This window comes from Ascaphus truei, chromosome 5 (assembly GCF_040206685.1).
Source record: "Ascaphus truei isolate aAscTru1 chromosome 5, aAscTru1.hap1, whole genome shotgun sequence".
NCBI lineage: Eukaryota > Metazoa > Chordata > Amphibia > Anura > Ascaphidae > Ascaphus > Ascaphus truei.
In genome coordinates, this window is record NC_134487.1 from 71,654,945 (window position 1) to 71,671,136 (window position 16,192).

The 16,192-nt window shown below is 42.6% G+C and overlaps 1 long non-coding RNA gene across 4 annotated transcripts in view; it reads right to left on the reverse strand.

Moving 5' to 3' along the window:
- Positions 1–2,540: 2,540 nt before the first annotated feature.
- Positions 2,541–16,192, reverse strand: part of LOC142495069 (uncharacterized) — a 76,575-nt gene continuing 62,923 nt past the window's right edge. For 2 of the 4 annotated variants that reach the window (XR_012801655.1, XR_012801654.1), the window contains one exon: positions 12,598–12,696. This is a non-coding gene — a long non-coding RNA (uncharacterized LOC142495069). Of the gene's footprint in view, positions 4,102–4,207; positions 4,446–12,597; positions 12,721–16,192 lie in introns of those variants that run through there. The other 2 variants (XR_012801656.1, XR_012801657.1) reach the window with 2 other exon arrangements.

Genomic DNA, 16,192 nt, shown 5'->3' on the forward strand with positions numbered 1-16,192 from the left:
TATTAAATGGGAGTCAAACCATATGCCCCAAGTATTTAAAACTAGTAACAGGGGCTAGGATAGTATTAGTGTTGTTTCTTATCTGGAGCTAATTCATTGAAAGCTTTAAAAATGTAGCCTTGATCCCAAAAAAACATTGTTACAGTCTTGTCAGTGTTTAAAAACTGTTTGTTTTGGGAAATACAATTTCCAAGTCTCAAAGTCAGATTGAAGTACAGTATGTGTTCAAGGTCGGAGAGGCTAGGGTAGTGTGCATATAAGATTGTGTCATCTGCATACATGTGTATTGAGGCTCCCTTACAAGCTGTAGGAAGATTATTGATGAACACTGAGAAGAGACTTGCGGGACACCGCAGGTGATATCCAAGGGGTTGGAGTTAGTGTCTGAGATAGACACTTGTTGGGACCTACATGATAGGTAGGAATGAAACCATTTTAAAGCATGCTTCCCTATTCCAGAGCACTGGAGTTTGTTTAGCAAGATAACATGATCAACAGTTTCAAGAAGGACATATAAGGGTATATAAGATGGGCACATGCAAAAAGATGGACTGTGAAGATTTATCTTAAAATAAGGGATCTAAATTAAGATATGATCCTAACTGAAGTTTATTACATTTATGCATCTCCTCTAAGGATCCCAAGTCTTATGAAATTTTGAGCAAGAGTCATTAAATAACGCTGTCATTTTTTCAATTTGCATAATGTTCCATATTTTAGCTTTGATTTGAGGCAAAGAGGGAACAGATTGTCTGTTCTAGGAAGCTGCAATTAGTATCCTTGTGGATATATATATATATATATATATATATATGCAAATATATATATATATAAAAACACAGAAAAAACAGGCGCACTCATAGCGTAAAATTGTATAACAATAAATTTATGGAGTAAGGGATAAAAATGCACAATCACAAACAAAGCTGAAAAAAATGCGTTTTTGAGTACAACTCAGCCCGTTCAGACGCAGGAACCAAGGAGGAGGACTTCGGTGTGATGTCCGTGGTGTGTCTTGCCACAATAGCCCCTCTAGGTCCTGGCAGGGACCGAAAGCCACGAGGGACGCCGCCTTCCCCTCTCTCCGGTGCTACACAGAGCATACACTGAATAGAGTCTCGCATGAACTCGATGATGTCAGCGAGGTTTCAGCCTGGGAGAGTTCAGTGTAAACAGGAACTCAAATGTCTGAATAGCTGGTAGCAAAATGCTAGCAAAGCAGCAGGAGTGCAATAATGTAGAGGAGTGCAAATAAAATATATAAACTGGACAGTAGGCTCCACAGCAATCTCTACGCGTTTCGTCTCAAGCGAGACTTCATCCTCCTCCTGATGAAGTCTCGCTTGAGACGAAATGCGTAGAGATTGCTGTGGAGCCTACTGTCCAGTTTATATATTTTATTTGCACTCATCTACATTATTGCACTCCTGCTGCTTTGCTAGCATTTTGCTACCAGCCATTCAGACATTTGAGTTCCTGTTTACACTGTGAACTCTCCCAGGCTGAAACCTCGCTGACATCATCGAGTTCACGCGAGACTCTATTCAGTGTATGCTCTGTGTAGCACCGGAGAGAGGGGAAGGCGGCGTCCCTCGTGGCTTTCGGTCCCTGCCAGGACCTAGAGGGGCTATTGTGGCAAGACACACCGCGGACATCACACCGAAGTCCTCCTCCTTGGGTTCCTGCGTCTGAACGGGCTGAGTTGTACTCAAAAACGCATTTTTTTCAGCTTTGTTTGTGAGTGTGCATTTTTATCCCTTCCTCCATAAATTTATTGTTATACAATTTTACGCTATGAGTGCGCCTGTTTTTTCTGTGTTTTTGTAGATATCCTAAGGAAGTGGTGTTCCCTTCATTCGGGCTGCAGAGACTCTTTTGGATAGCAATTGGAACATTTTGGGATTTGTATATATTTTACATATATTTATCTGGACATTTTCTTTTTTGATATTTTATTATGTATTTTATTGGTTCATTATTTTAATTTTTTTTACTACATCCACTGTGCTTAGCATAGGTTTTTTACTTTTATTTGTAATAACATTTTCCATTTCACTTTTATTTATATTTTTACTCTATAGAGATTTTATATAGTGATAGGTTGGCGCTAATATATTTCTTTTTTTGTTGTGATATATATATATATATATATATATATATATATATACAGTGTTCGACAAACCTATACATTTGCTCACCCCGGCCGAGAGGATTTAACCCCCGGGCGAGTAAATATTAGCCCAAGCAGCACACGTTTGGTACTAGGTGGCGAGTAGATTTTTTTGTGTGGTGAGTAGATTTTTTGGTGATTTGTCAACCACTATATATATATATATATATATATATAATAGTTACCAGTCTACGAACCAGTAAAGGAGACAGCATACAGCAGGGAGTAATCCAAAAAGCAATTGTATTGAAATTAAACAGTTACACGAAAGCCAACGTTTCGTCCCACAGGGAGACCTTCCTCAGGGCCGTGCAAACACCAAATGTGAGTGACCCACATAAATACCCCCACCCAGAGTGCACCACAAGCATAATATATATATTATATATATATATACACACACATATTTGAGTGATCAATTTATTTTCATACTCCTTCAGGGGGCTTACTCTATGCAGATCAAGGAACCAATGGCGTGGTAGTATTCAGAATATTGTTAATTACATTTTGTTTATTGGTCCACAGTGCAGACATTTTGCAACAGCTCCACCACATGTGGATAGTTACCTCTTTGGCTTCAACCTCTTGGAATGAGAGGAGATAGTCAAACAAACATTTTAGAAAGTTTGATAGGTGTTAGTAGCTTATATGTATAGCTTGGGTTCCCCGTTGGTCCCTCTTACCTCCAATAGGCTGCAGTTGTCAGGGAGGCTGCAGAGAGGAGTGTGGGCAGTGTAGGGAGCGCTTCAGTGCTCTGGAGGCTCCGCGGCGCACCCGGCTAGCGGGGGCAGCCCTGTTGGGGTTGGCACATGCGCTATGAAGAGTCGCGCATTCGCAGAGATGCCCCAAAGTGCGGCGGTCATTACGGAGGCACGCGCATGCGCAGTAGAAACAGAGGGAGCGGCGGCCATTACAGTTTAGCTTTGCAAAGGAACTACAATCCCCAGCAGCCCCAGGGGCTGCTAGTCAGATGGTGCACAACAGCCTATAGGGCTGCGGATATCCCCTGCTACCAAAGAGATATATTTGGCGCGCTGGGACCACGTGCTCAGTCGTGAGGGGGAGAACATAGCAGGTAGTGTCCAGGGAGCTGTGCTTCCCTGGACTAGGCCTAGTTTTCCCCCCTTAAGCCCCGAGTCTCCAATAAGCTTGTGGGTGCTACAGGGAAAGGCCCATCAGATAGGACATTAACCCTGTAGTTGTATAGTGTCAGGGACACAGCAAGATGCCACACAGTATTAGCAGCCGGTGCTCTGGGACCAGACCACCGCCGCGAGATACAGTGACTACCTTCATGGTGGGACACTCCAGCGGGAGTCCACCCCATGCAGAGATGGACGCTGTCGCAGATGACGACTACGTGGGATCTGACTGATCCCTTCTACAGCCGGTGGTACCCGAGTGCTGGGGAACCCGCCAGGTATTACATTTATCAAGTGCACCAACGGTTAACACACGGTCTGTGGGTTATGGATCCTGTGGACACCGGGTGGTTAGGTGCCCAGGGCACCTCAATACTTTGGGGGAAACCTCACTAGGGTGTGGACACGGTGGTATGGTGTGGGTACGGCCGTGCGAGACTTGTAATAGTACTGTGGTTACAAGGTACATGTTCAGTAAACTGATATATATATATATATATATATATCAAAAACAACACAAAAATTATGTAGCGCTTAGGAGGATATATAGTGACACTAATAGCAATAAATAATAAAATTATAATAACATATTAGAAAAAAATAATACTTTACCACAATTTCAAACTAATTAAATCTACAAACCATAACGTGATAGTGATATGGAAAATGTCCAAAATAAATGTTCCACTCAGAAAAAAGAATAAATCCAGAAAGATGACAGTCCCAGCTAAAGATCCAGGGAGCGTCTTTACAGCTTTGAAGAGAGTGGTATAGCCAACCACTTTGGATCTATGGACAAAAAACAAACAAAAGCGCAAGCTCCATAGTACGTAACTATTTAAAAATAAGGGTACATTTATTTAAAAATTCAGCAACCCATAAGAAATGCACTTACAGGATTTCAAACAGAACCATTCTTGGGAGAGAAATCTCTAATGTGGTCATCTGCGAGGGTAAGGGGAGTCCCAGGTTGGCAGAGTAGATAAACACAGCCTGCAGCCACCGCAAGCTCCTGTCACGAGTTGGCGGCAAAATAGAGGGGCTTTCAATGCCTTCACGTCCTCTGCACCTGCATAAGATGGTTGCCAGCCCTCAAAAGTGCAGCCAACTGAAGCGCAGGGACGTCCAGACCACTGTGTACACAGACCCAAACGCGATGACGTCATCGTCATATATATATATGCAATAAATACACACGCAGTATATATATATATATATATATATATATAAATAACGGGTATTCCTTCTACCCCAAGCAGATATAGTGTGTGTGGGTGGAAACCTATGTGTTACCAGGTGTGGTGCATATACCTGTAGGTTCACAAGAGGTCTGAGCCTCCGCTTGTTGGGAATCTGGGGTGTCTTTCAGCTCGATCTGGTTTGCAGCGCCTCCACCTGTGTAGGGTTCTAGGAATGTAGAAGGTTGCCTACACAGGACCACATATACAATAAGTACATACACGGAGATGTAAATAACCAGTTATATATATATATATATATATATATATATACAGGAATAATCACACACTTTACCTGCTTATCACACTTTTCAGTAATGACTACTGTGTACTTGTAATAATACTCCCCCTAGGGGGTAACTCCACACTATGTACCGTAGTACCAAATGTCATTCACTCCACTTGGAGTGTACCTTGCACCCACCACCGTGTATCCTCACACCGTGTCCACAGTTAACCCCTTTGTCCCGTGGTTAGCGCTGCCACTATGTGAGAATATATATGATTTGTTGGTGCACTTATACAGGTACCTGCCGAGTGCTCCTGCACTCGTGCCTGCAAGCAACTTCAAAAAGGATCTGTCGCTTGGTGATCCTGTCTGTAATCCGGTGCTTCCTTGCACGAGGGTCCGCCAGGGGCGATCCCACCCTGGAGATAGTCTTTGTCTCTTTGGGTGTTGGCTTGAGCCCAAGCCTCTTCTCGGGGAGCGCAGCATCCGCTGTGTCCCTATCTAACACTGGTACTAATGTGACAGGGTCCCTAACCTAGGGCCTGTCACTGTAGCACCACAAGCTGTGAGGGGCTCAGGACCTAACTGGGGCCTAGGGGGCTGCTGGCCTAATGTAGTGGGTCACAGACCCCTGCACTCACCTCCTTCCCCTAGCTCTTCCTGGTCCTGACTAACGTGGGCTCCTTCAGCGCGCGAAATGTATCAAAATCTCCTCAGCAGGGAGATTCTAAGCCCTATTGGCTCCCTGGCGTCACGTGGGGTCCCCTAAGGCTCATGGGACTCGTAGTTCCGTCCAAGAGCCTTCCCTGGTAGGCTAGGGTTTTGCGGGCTGCCACTGCGCATGCACAAACTCATTCAAGATGGTGGCGCCATGCACGGGAGCGGGAATCTCCGGGATGCCGAAGCGCTCCCTGCATGGCCCCCACCCTCCAGAAATGCCGGCGGGTCTATCGAGGGACAGAGGGGACCTGGCTACATATACATATATACTTACTTACTTACCTGCATACATACATACATACATACATACATATATATATACTGCAGAAAAAAAACCTCTAGGGAGGAAAGTGGAGCACTGCGCAGGGACAAAATGCAGGAACCGGCACACCAATAGTAAAAACTGGTTTATTGAGCGACTAGGTGAGACACCAACAACATAGCAACCACCCACTCTGACGCATTTCGGGCTAAGACCTTTGTCAAAGAGTATTACCCCCATGATAAAACACACAACGTAAATACACATCTTACCTAATTGATCGGATCCATAACCGGAAGTGACGTATGCGGAAGAGACCGGGAGTCTCATGAGATTAACCAGTGATTAACGAGATGTGAGTATTTATTGCATTGGGTCCTGTGAAGGGGTTATCCGGCACTGCCAGGATCCCTCACAGGTGGAGGCGCTGTCACTGAAACAAATCAGGTGCACCCCAGGCTCCCTACAGCGGAGGATCAGGCCTCCTGTGAGCCATCAGGTAAAGCATTGCATGTAGTCACCTTAGACACTGGGGAAAGAGGGCTACATATGGATTGTCTTTTAACACTTTACAAATTGAGCACTCATAAATAGCTTCAACAATGTCATTCCACTCCTCCAGGTCTTAGAAATCCTCAAGATCCATTGTGTTATAAACTTAAATGTATTGCTCAAACTGGAGATATATAAGATTTGTAAAATATGGAGATTATACCCTTCTGGTTTGGGTAGCATTGATACAGTTAAAAAAAAATTAGGGGAAGTATCTGTTTTCAGGGAGAGAACAACATTCCTTAACTATAAATAACAATACATTTCACAAATTGGTATACCTTTTCCCCTAGCTAGATCATTAAAAGATTGTACTTTGTAAAAATATAAAAGATCTCTAGCACTAATGATATTCTTCGAATACTAGATTTTAAAGTCCTGTTGGAACAGACCCGAGCCAAAATCAGGGTTTCTGTAGAGAGGTCTTAACACACTTTTTTTTTAAACCCTTTGAGTGTCCCAAGACGTTGGGGCAATGTTATATTAATTGGTATTCTGGTGGCCTTATGACATTTCCCAAACTTCATGGGTATTTTTCCTGTTTCTAGTAGAGATTGCAATTAAAAAGCAAGAAGAGGACTACCTGTTCTGCTTCCGATGTCAGGGTGGATTGGGATAATGTGATTGATACAATAGCAATCACATGATTCCAGAGCCTGAAAGTCACACAAAGGGTTAACTACAGTATAAACCATGGAAACTATAGCCATCAACATGTCTAATAATGTACCAGATAACAATACAATTTACTTAAAGTGTTTTATCTTTCCCTGCTACTTAAAAAATTATGGTACACTTTGTGGCTTGGTTACATAAAGTAAAAATTCTTTAGACCTAACAGTTGTAATTTATAGTTTACCAAAGAAAATGGACACTTTTGCATTAATGTGGATAATTAAACTGTACGAGCTTCCCAGTCGGAAATATAATGCAGCCTTTTATCAAAAGCAGCCATTCTATCAGTTTGACAGTTAACAGCATATGATCTAGTAAACAAATACTTTCACACACTACAAAAGTGCTGTTAAGGGCCAAAACTGTCAACACAAATTCCATTCTTGCAACAGAAAAAAAAAATACAAACTGTTGATCACCTCTAGTTGCCTTAACCAGAATGGAAGTTGTCATGGAAACATATGCCAAGTTCACAGTGATGAAACACAAACAGTTCCAGTTTAATTGCTATTAGGTTTAGAATGCCACAGTTTATTTATACTCAAAACACATTATAATAAAGTGAAGTACAAAGTAAATGCAAGTAACTCCAGCAGAACAAAACACGGGTTGTAAGAATATACACACACTCCACCAAACACACTATAGATTTTTTTTTTTATTCAGACTGAAGAAAACAAGTCATGATCAAAAAGACTCCATATTCAAGTTTTCTCCTCCGACATGTTTTTCTGGGGTTTTTTTTTAAAGCTAAGAGGTTTTTTTTAAAATACATTTTCTAATTTTAGAACACACTGTATCTGATAACAGTTACAGTACTCATAATAATAATGGGTAACAACAATTAGACATGGAAGTAGCATCTAACAGTGGTGTGAATCATAGGCTTTAGTCGCAATTTTCTATTTAACATGAAAAACCATGCCGAACCAGCCATAACACCCCATAATATTAATAAATCTTAATAAAGACAAATAAATACTTTATGGTGGAAAAGTCCAACACATTTATTAGGTATATAACCAATTAAATACAAACCTTAAGTAACATATGTTAAAAAAAAAACACGCTTGGTCAACCATAAAGTTAATTGACTTTTATAACTGTATGTATGTATATATGTATGTCTTTATTTATATAGTGCCATTAATGTACACATATAACAAATAATACAAATAACAAATAACACATAATTGGAAGAAGTGAGAGTGGCTCAGTGAGTAAAAACACTGACTGGCACTGAGAGTTTGAAGCAGGGGAACCAGGTTCAATTCCCGGTGTCGGCTCCTTGTGACCAAACACATAGATTGTAACCTCCACGGGGTAGGGACCTGTGCCTGCAATATGTCTCTGTAAAGCGCTACGTAAAACTAGCTACGCTATACAAGAACATGCATTAAAAAAAAAGGGCTTCAGACATAAAAGTGACATTTAGGAAAAGGAGTCCCTGCTCCGAAGAGCTTACCAGCTAATTGGTAGGTAGGAAGAACGTACATAGACAGTAGGAGGGTGTCCTGGTAAGTGCATCTGCAAGGGACCAAGGTTATGTATGAGGTGTAAATTATCAGCCATGGAGCTACTCATATGCTTCGTTAAGCAGGTGTATTTTAAGGTTTGTCTCAAAGGTGGATATTGAGGGGAAGGGCATTACAGAGGTGTGTGGCAGTCAGTGAGAAAGGCTTTGGATGCAAAAGGGGAAGAGAGAAGACATCCTTGAGCAGAACGCAAGAGTTGGGATGTATAGCGAGAAATTAGGGCTGAGATGTAAGATGTAGCAGAAGAGTGTAAAGCTTTAAAAGTGAGGAGGAGAGTTGAGTGTGTGTGATACAGTATTTGATAGGAAGGCAGGAGATAGATTTTGGAAAGAGTACAGTGATTCTGGCAGCAGCATTTAGGACAGATTATAGGGAAGACAGGTGACCGGCGGAAGGCCTCCATAGTTACGTACCAATAGTAACTGCCTCAAGTCACATCCAAGCTCCTGCACTAACACCTAAAGACCCCAACCACGGGGCAACAAAATTTCAACCATATTTCAACATACCACTGGCAGGCATGCTGTGACGACAACCACAACGTGTTTTGTTCCTATTGTTTTTTTTCTATTACATTTTCCTCATATCTTATACACATAATAAAATAGCTTATACAACAGCAAAAGATTATCGATAATGATAAAAATTAGAAAAAAGAAAAGGCAAATTAAAAAATGGGAGGGTTGGTGAAAGTCCGGTACCACAAAAACCTGAGGGATGCCAAGTCCCACCGAGGTAATCTGGCTTATAAAACCCTTCTTTAACAGAAACCTGCAAAAAAAAAAAACCAAATAAGAACCTCAGCCCTTTGCTCCTAACACTATGGGAAGCGATTGCTTCTACCAGCCAACAAGAAACACCAATCAAATCGCTCCAAGTGGACCGAAGGCCTACCGAAGGAGGGGAATGACCCATAGATCAAGACGCCCTTCTGACAAATTGGGCTCAGAGCTACCAAACCCACCTCTTCTCATGCATGCAAACTAAGAAATGAACTCAGTGATATGTGATGTTGGCAGCATAGGGCTAAACACCAGAATCACTGTAGGGCTTAAGATGTGTAAATGTGTATACAAAAAAAACACATACTGTAAACAGCACTAAATTTGCTTAAGACCTTCCGTTTCCAATACCGCCTAATTGAAAAATGGTTAACCAACTATAATGTTTAGAAGTTAATTTGTTCCTCACCAATAGGAAGTAGGCAACATTACACTATTCTTATGGCACAAAAGTTAATAGGAAATACTTACCATAATAATAAATAATAATAATAATAAAAAGGAGTGGTTGACCAAAGGAAGCACAACAGGGTTTAATAGTTTAGTATTACCGCCTTTTTTTGTTCAATGTGTTTGTTTATTCATTATATTACAGTTCAGCTACAAGAAAAATGATACTTTTCTAAAAAAAATGCCAATATCTGCAATATGAAGAGGAGGTTTCCACTGACCAGTATAGCGACTCCCCTCTTTTTCTCCATGGACGATGAGTAATACATTTGTGGAAACCTCCTGTCCATGTAGATGGGTGTGGAGTTTTTACTGAAATGGGTCTCTTGCAAGAGGTGGATGTCCCCCATCCTTCTGTATTCCATGAAAGCCACTTTACGTTTTTTGGGACTATTTAGACCCTTCACATTGTGTGAAATAATTTTATATGACATGTATCTGTATGTGGTTTATGTATATTACATTAGTGTGATAATAAAGAGTTAACTTACTTTTGTGCTGTCTTTATTTCCATATCGCCATGTTGCATGCACTCTATTGTTTTGCACTGCCTTTTTCGAACCACCTGTGCTGTTAGGCTAACCGAGTAAAAGGAAGATAGAATCCATCGTGTTTTGGATTAACCCATTGTGGACTTATACATTTGGATACTCAATTTACAGGACTGGTCACAATTTTAGAGCATCACATCTACCTTGTTCCCTGTAACCGAGTAAAAGGAAGGGAATGAGGATGGAAGGGGACCAAAAAAGGTGGACAGCAGAATAAGGGGGAGACCCGGACTCTATTATCTGCCAGATCTCTTTAACCGGCCCACATGGAATTAAGAAAAAACAAGAGAGGGTGTGGCTTCCTGCTGTGGGAGGGAATATGCTTGAGCTACTGGCTGTAAGGCAGCCGTTGCCCTAGGAATTTTGAACTCTGCCATTTTAACTTTCCTGTCTTCACTATTCTTCTGTGGCGAATTAGACTATGTACTGTAGCTAGCTTATGCCTTTGGCTTTCTAACTTCCTAAACCGTTACATCTTATACTTCATACATCAATTTTTTTTTTTAAAGTAAACAAGTATCTCTAGATAATCTGTAAACTGTGTTGAACTAATTACCAACTCTTTCTATACCACTCGTTGAGTGGGTGTCTCTCCCGACGAACTCTCAGGTCTTACTGTCCATATTTGTAGTATTCTCATTTTCCGGGCACCCGAGTCAGAGAGATCTGCCTTAGCTCAACCCCGCCTAAAGGTAAAGTTTTTATTTTGAATGTCTCTTTCCTGGGGGCTATTATTATCACCTCTGGTGAAATATGGATGTCATGCGCCGTTTCAATGCTTCGCCACCTTGTTCCAGGACTTCTGTATGGTTGGGGTTCGTTGTTCTCTAAGCGGGATGCCCTTCGCGTCTGCAGGCCCAACTTCTCCAGGAACCTCTCTGTTAGGACCAATATGTCAGGCCAGAATCTGCACTCATGTTAAGCTTCCATTTTGTATGGTCATAACTAGTTAAGATTCTGTAGTCAGCCTTTTGCTGAAATATAATTCCTAAATGCACTCAGTTTCTGCTTAATTGCATTTCCTTTCTTCCTGGTCAGGATATTACTACGATACTTTTGTGTTGTCAATTTCCTGATGTTTTAGTTAGAATATAATAGAATGGTTCTAACCAAGAAGCAAAATAGTGTAATATAGTTGCTAAAGATTCAAGGTCTCTTTTGATAACAGACAATGAATAAGCTATGTATTCAGACATTGCTTGTATTGGAAAGACACGTCCCAAGAATCACGCCACTAATATGTCCTGCCCCTAAATCACGCCTCTAATCAAAGCTACGCCCAAGACACACCTAGGATACGCCTATGTCACGCCTATGTTACGCCTCTAACCAATATCTTCTTTTTTTTGTATAAAAGTCATTACTCTATGAGTTAAAATTGAGACAAAGGATTTGAAACCTGGCTTGCGTTACGTTTCATTTCGTTCGTCTACCAGGCCTGAAAAGTTCATCAAAAATCGAAGATAACAGTGGCAGGGCGTGAAAGCTTCTCCGGGGAAGTCTGCTGCAAATGGTGCAGATTGTGTATCCAGTCACAAGGCTTCAGTTTTTCTTGGCAGAGGAAAGGCTCCTCTCAGTTCTGAAGCATAGGCGAGGAAATTAGGTCTTCCTTCACTCTCTCACTCTGCCAGTGTTCTGGCCTGGTGCTGCTGTCCATTATGCTGTACGATCTGGCTGAAGGGGAAGCCCCATTTGTATTTTATATTTTTCCGTCTCAATTTCTCTAACTGGCTTTATTTCCCTTCTGCGCGCCAGCGTTGTTGGTGAGAGATCTGGGAAAATCATTAGGGTAATCTCTTCAAAAGCTAGTGTTTTCATCCTTCTCATCGCTCACAGCAGATCTTCCTTTACTTTAAAATAATGGTGCTTTAGGATCCCATCCCTTGGGTTCTCCCCTGCTCTTGGTCTTGGACATAGTACTCTGTGTGCTCTGTCCAGATGCAAAATTTCTTGTTCTGTATTTGTTCTTAGGAAGAGGAACATTCTATGTAGATATGAGTCCAAATCCTCCACCCCCTCTGGAATACCTCACATTGTTCTTTCTGGATCTATTGTCTAGGTCGTCTTCTTTTTGTTTTAACTACCCAATGAGGTCTTTTGCCGCTTGCAGTTCTCATTGCATGGCAATCTGTACCTCTACTATGGAATCTTCTTTAGTCTCTAGGGAGTCTGCACGTTCTCCTAGTGCCTTACTTCCCTGTTAACTTCCTCAGTACTTCTTTCAGCTGTCTGGATGAGTGTTTTAATGTTCAGGTACATTTCCTGTATTTCTGCAGATCTCGTGGGTTATACCTCTGTTGTTGCCTGGGCCTGCTCCATTTCCTGGTCTTGCAGAGCACTGCCATTTTCTCCTTCTCCCTGCTCTCCCCGCTTCTTAAAGAAGTCCACCGCTGAGAATATGGAACAGAAGCTCACTGTTAAGAAACAAAGGGAATAACATAGAAACAACCAATGGATCTCTAACTACACAATCCAAATACTAATTAAATACCCTAACTGTGGATCTTAATGCTGCTAGAAAATATTTTGTACAATGTGTACCATCTATAGTGTGATGTTCCCTTTGTAAAGTAAAGATGAGAATGTTTAAAAAAAATACAATGAAAAAGATTGGGGGACAAAAAAAAAAAAAGAAGTCCGCAGTTTCGGTTATCGCGTGATGCGTTTTGCTTTTTGGGGGCATGTAGATGGTTGTTGCTTGTTCCGTTTGTTGTTGGTTAGCTTTTTCACTGCAATTAGTGCTGTGACGGTTTTTTTTCTTTCTTATTTATTTGGCATTCATGCCGCGGAGCCGCTCTCTTACACGGCTGCTAAAATTTGCATCACGCATGCGCACCCCACATGTACACTTTTCACTCGAGCTTTTCTTAGTAAAGATATGTAAACGTCGCTGGTATCTCTCTCCCCTATCCCCCCACTCCCCATCTAAAGAAGCGGACACAGAATACAGGTAAGTGGCCCTGAGAGAGGGAGGAGGGAGACTCGGAGGGAGACTCAGTCTCTCTCTCTCTCTGACACACACACTCTCTGACACTCTCTCACTGACACTGACACACACACACTCTCTCTCTCTCTCTCTCTCTCTCTCTCACATACACACTCTCTGACACAAACTCTGACTCTTCCTTTCTCCCCCATTTCATCCTCTCTTCCCCCACCATCGCAATACACACACATATAATCCCCCCACAAGACACACCCAATACTCCCCTCCCCCACAATACACACAAGCACTGCCCCCTTCCATTGCAATACAAATAATCCCCCTCCCCACAATACCCCTCCCTCTCCCACAAAACCACCTCTCCCACAATAGCCCCAGAAAACCTTCTCCTCCACAATACCTCCATGTCCCAGCTCTCCTCACTGGTTCGAGCACAGTGTCTGTCTGCCGATCGGCCGGTGGGCATGGCAACATATTGTGGGCCACATGCAGCCCCCAGACTGCGTGTTTGGCAGCCCTGCTGTAGAACATATTTATCAAAATAGAATTAGGTGACCTAAAACCTACACCTATAACAGAATCTATCAGTATGACTATATAATTCATTACCTTTACAGAGTAAACTTCTAGGAAAAGGTAATTGGCCATAAATGTATGAACCGTTCGTTTTCCGCTGTCAGCTTCAGCACCTTGTGCTGCGTCTCCATATTGTGGCTCTTGGCCTTGTCCCGTCTCTTCCGCAACGCAATGTTGTTGCGCTCCCTCTGTACCTTGTACTTGTCGTTCTGCTTATCCAGCAAGTTCTTCCCCTGCTTCTTCCTCCCACCACCACCACCTCCTCCCCCCAACTGGTGAGGGGTGCCGGACAGGCTGGACGATGACTAGGCAGCGGACAAGTTCCTGCTGCTGCCCATCGACTGGTAACCCAGGTAACAGCGCATGGCGGCTGGCTGCATCCCTCCCCCAACCTCCTTCCCGGCCTCCCTTGTAAGTGACACCCTCCTCCAGCAACTCGAACACCGGCTCCACCAGATGCGCATACCCAAGCAGCCCTTCCCACTGTGGCGGCTCCAGCTTCCTGCCTGGCCTGTGCTCCAGCAGTGCCCGCTTGCACCCTCATTTTTTTCAAATACATCGATTCTAAGATTCCTCCCGATTTTAGACGTGTTAAAATTTGAAAAAAAGGTGTGTCTTAGAATCGAGGAAATACGGTAGTTGCACCTTTAGATCAAAAAACAATTAAGCCTGTTAACCCTGTCAAGGCAAACTCCATTTTAGCAAGTACCTATACTAAATGAATATTTCTTATTTTCTTGTGAACTAAACACTTAATTAATTTAACCTGTTTCACATATTTCACAAGATAATGAATTATACTGTATAGTGATACTGATAAATTCAGTTATAGGGGTAGGTCTGAGCTCATCTAATTCTGTTCTACTAAATAATTTTTGGGGGGAGGTGTTTGGCCCCTCATTTTAGGTTTAGACTATAATTCATTACCTTGTGAACTAAGCATCCCAAGAGCAGTACAAACGACACAGGGTTATCCCTTAAGGTTGGAGGAAAGAAAATTTCACCAGCAACAAAGGAAAAGGTTTTTTTTTCCAGTAAGGGCAGTTAAAATGTGAAATTCATTATCCATGGAGACTGTGATGGCAGATAAAATAGATATCTGCAAAAAAAGGAAAGGTAGATACAGTAATATACCAAATAAGTAAACATAAGAAGGATGTTGAAGCCTTTGCTGTGTGTATTATATAGTATACTAGCTGAGAGCCCCGGCGTTGCCCGGGATGTTTGTGGTGTGGGGGTGGCATTTGGGTGGGAGTGGTCCACGCAGCCCATGGCGGTGTGCGGTGGTACTGCTGCTGTGGCTGTACTGATGGTGATTGTATCGGTGTGCTGATTTGGGAGGGTTTGTTGCTGATGTGGGTAGGCCGATGGGGGAGGAGAAGGTGCCAATGTGTGGGTGCTGATGGTGTTGATGGGGGCTGGGAATGGTGGGGAGCCGAGAATGCCAGTGTGCTGGGGTGGCATGGGATACCGGTGTGCTGATGTGGTGGTGCTGGGGATAGTGTGTGTGTGTGTGTGTGTATACACACGTGTGTGTGTGTGTATACATGTTTGTATACATGTTTGTGTGTGTATATACATGTTTGTGTGTATACATTGTATGTGTGTGTGTGTGTGCATACATGTGTGTGTATGTCTACGTTTGTGTGTGTACATTTGTGTGTGTATACATGTGTGTGTATACATGTGTGTGTATACATGTTTGTGTGTGTATACATGTGTGTGTGTATACACGTGTGTGTGTGTACATTTGTGTGTGTGTATACATGTGTGTGTATACATGTGTGTGTGTATACATGTGTGTGTGTATACATGTGTGTGTGTAGACATGTGTGTGTGTATACATGTGTGTGTGTATACATGATGTGTATGTATACGTGTGTGTGTGTGTGTGTGTATATGTGTGTGTGTGTATGTGTACATGTGTGTGTGTATGACTCCATGTGTGTGTGTACGTGTACATGTGTGTGAGTATATGTGTACGTGTGTGTGCACGGGTCTGCGTGTACGTGTGTGTCTACGTGCGTGTGTGTCTACGTGCGTGTGTCTACGTGCGTGTGTGTGTGTGTCTACGTGCGTGTGTGTGTCTACGTGTGTTTGTGTCTACGTGTGTGTGTGTGTCTACGTGTGTGTGTGTCTACGTGTGTGTGTGTGTCTACGTGTGTCTGCGTGTGTACGTGTGTCTGCGTGTGTACGTGTGTCTGCGTGTGTACGTGTGTCTGCGTGTGTACGTGTGTCTGCGTGTCTACGTGTGTCTGCGTGTTTACGTGTCTACGTGTGTGTGCGTGTCTACGTGTGCCTGCGTGTCTACGTGTATACGTGTGTCTGCGTGTCTACGTGTGTCAACGTGTGCCTGTGTGTATACG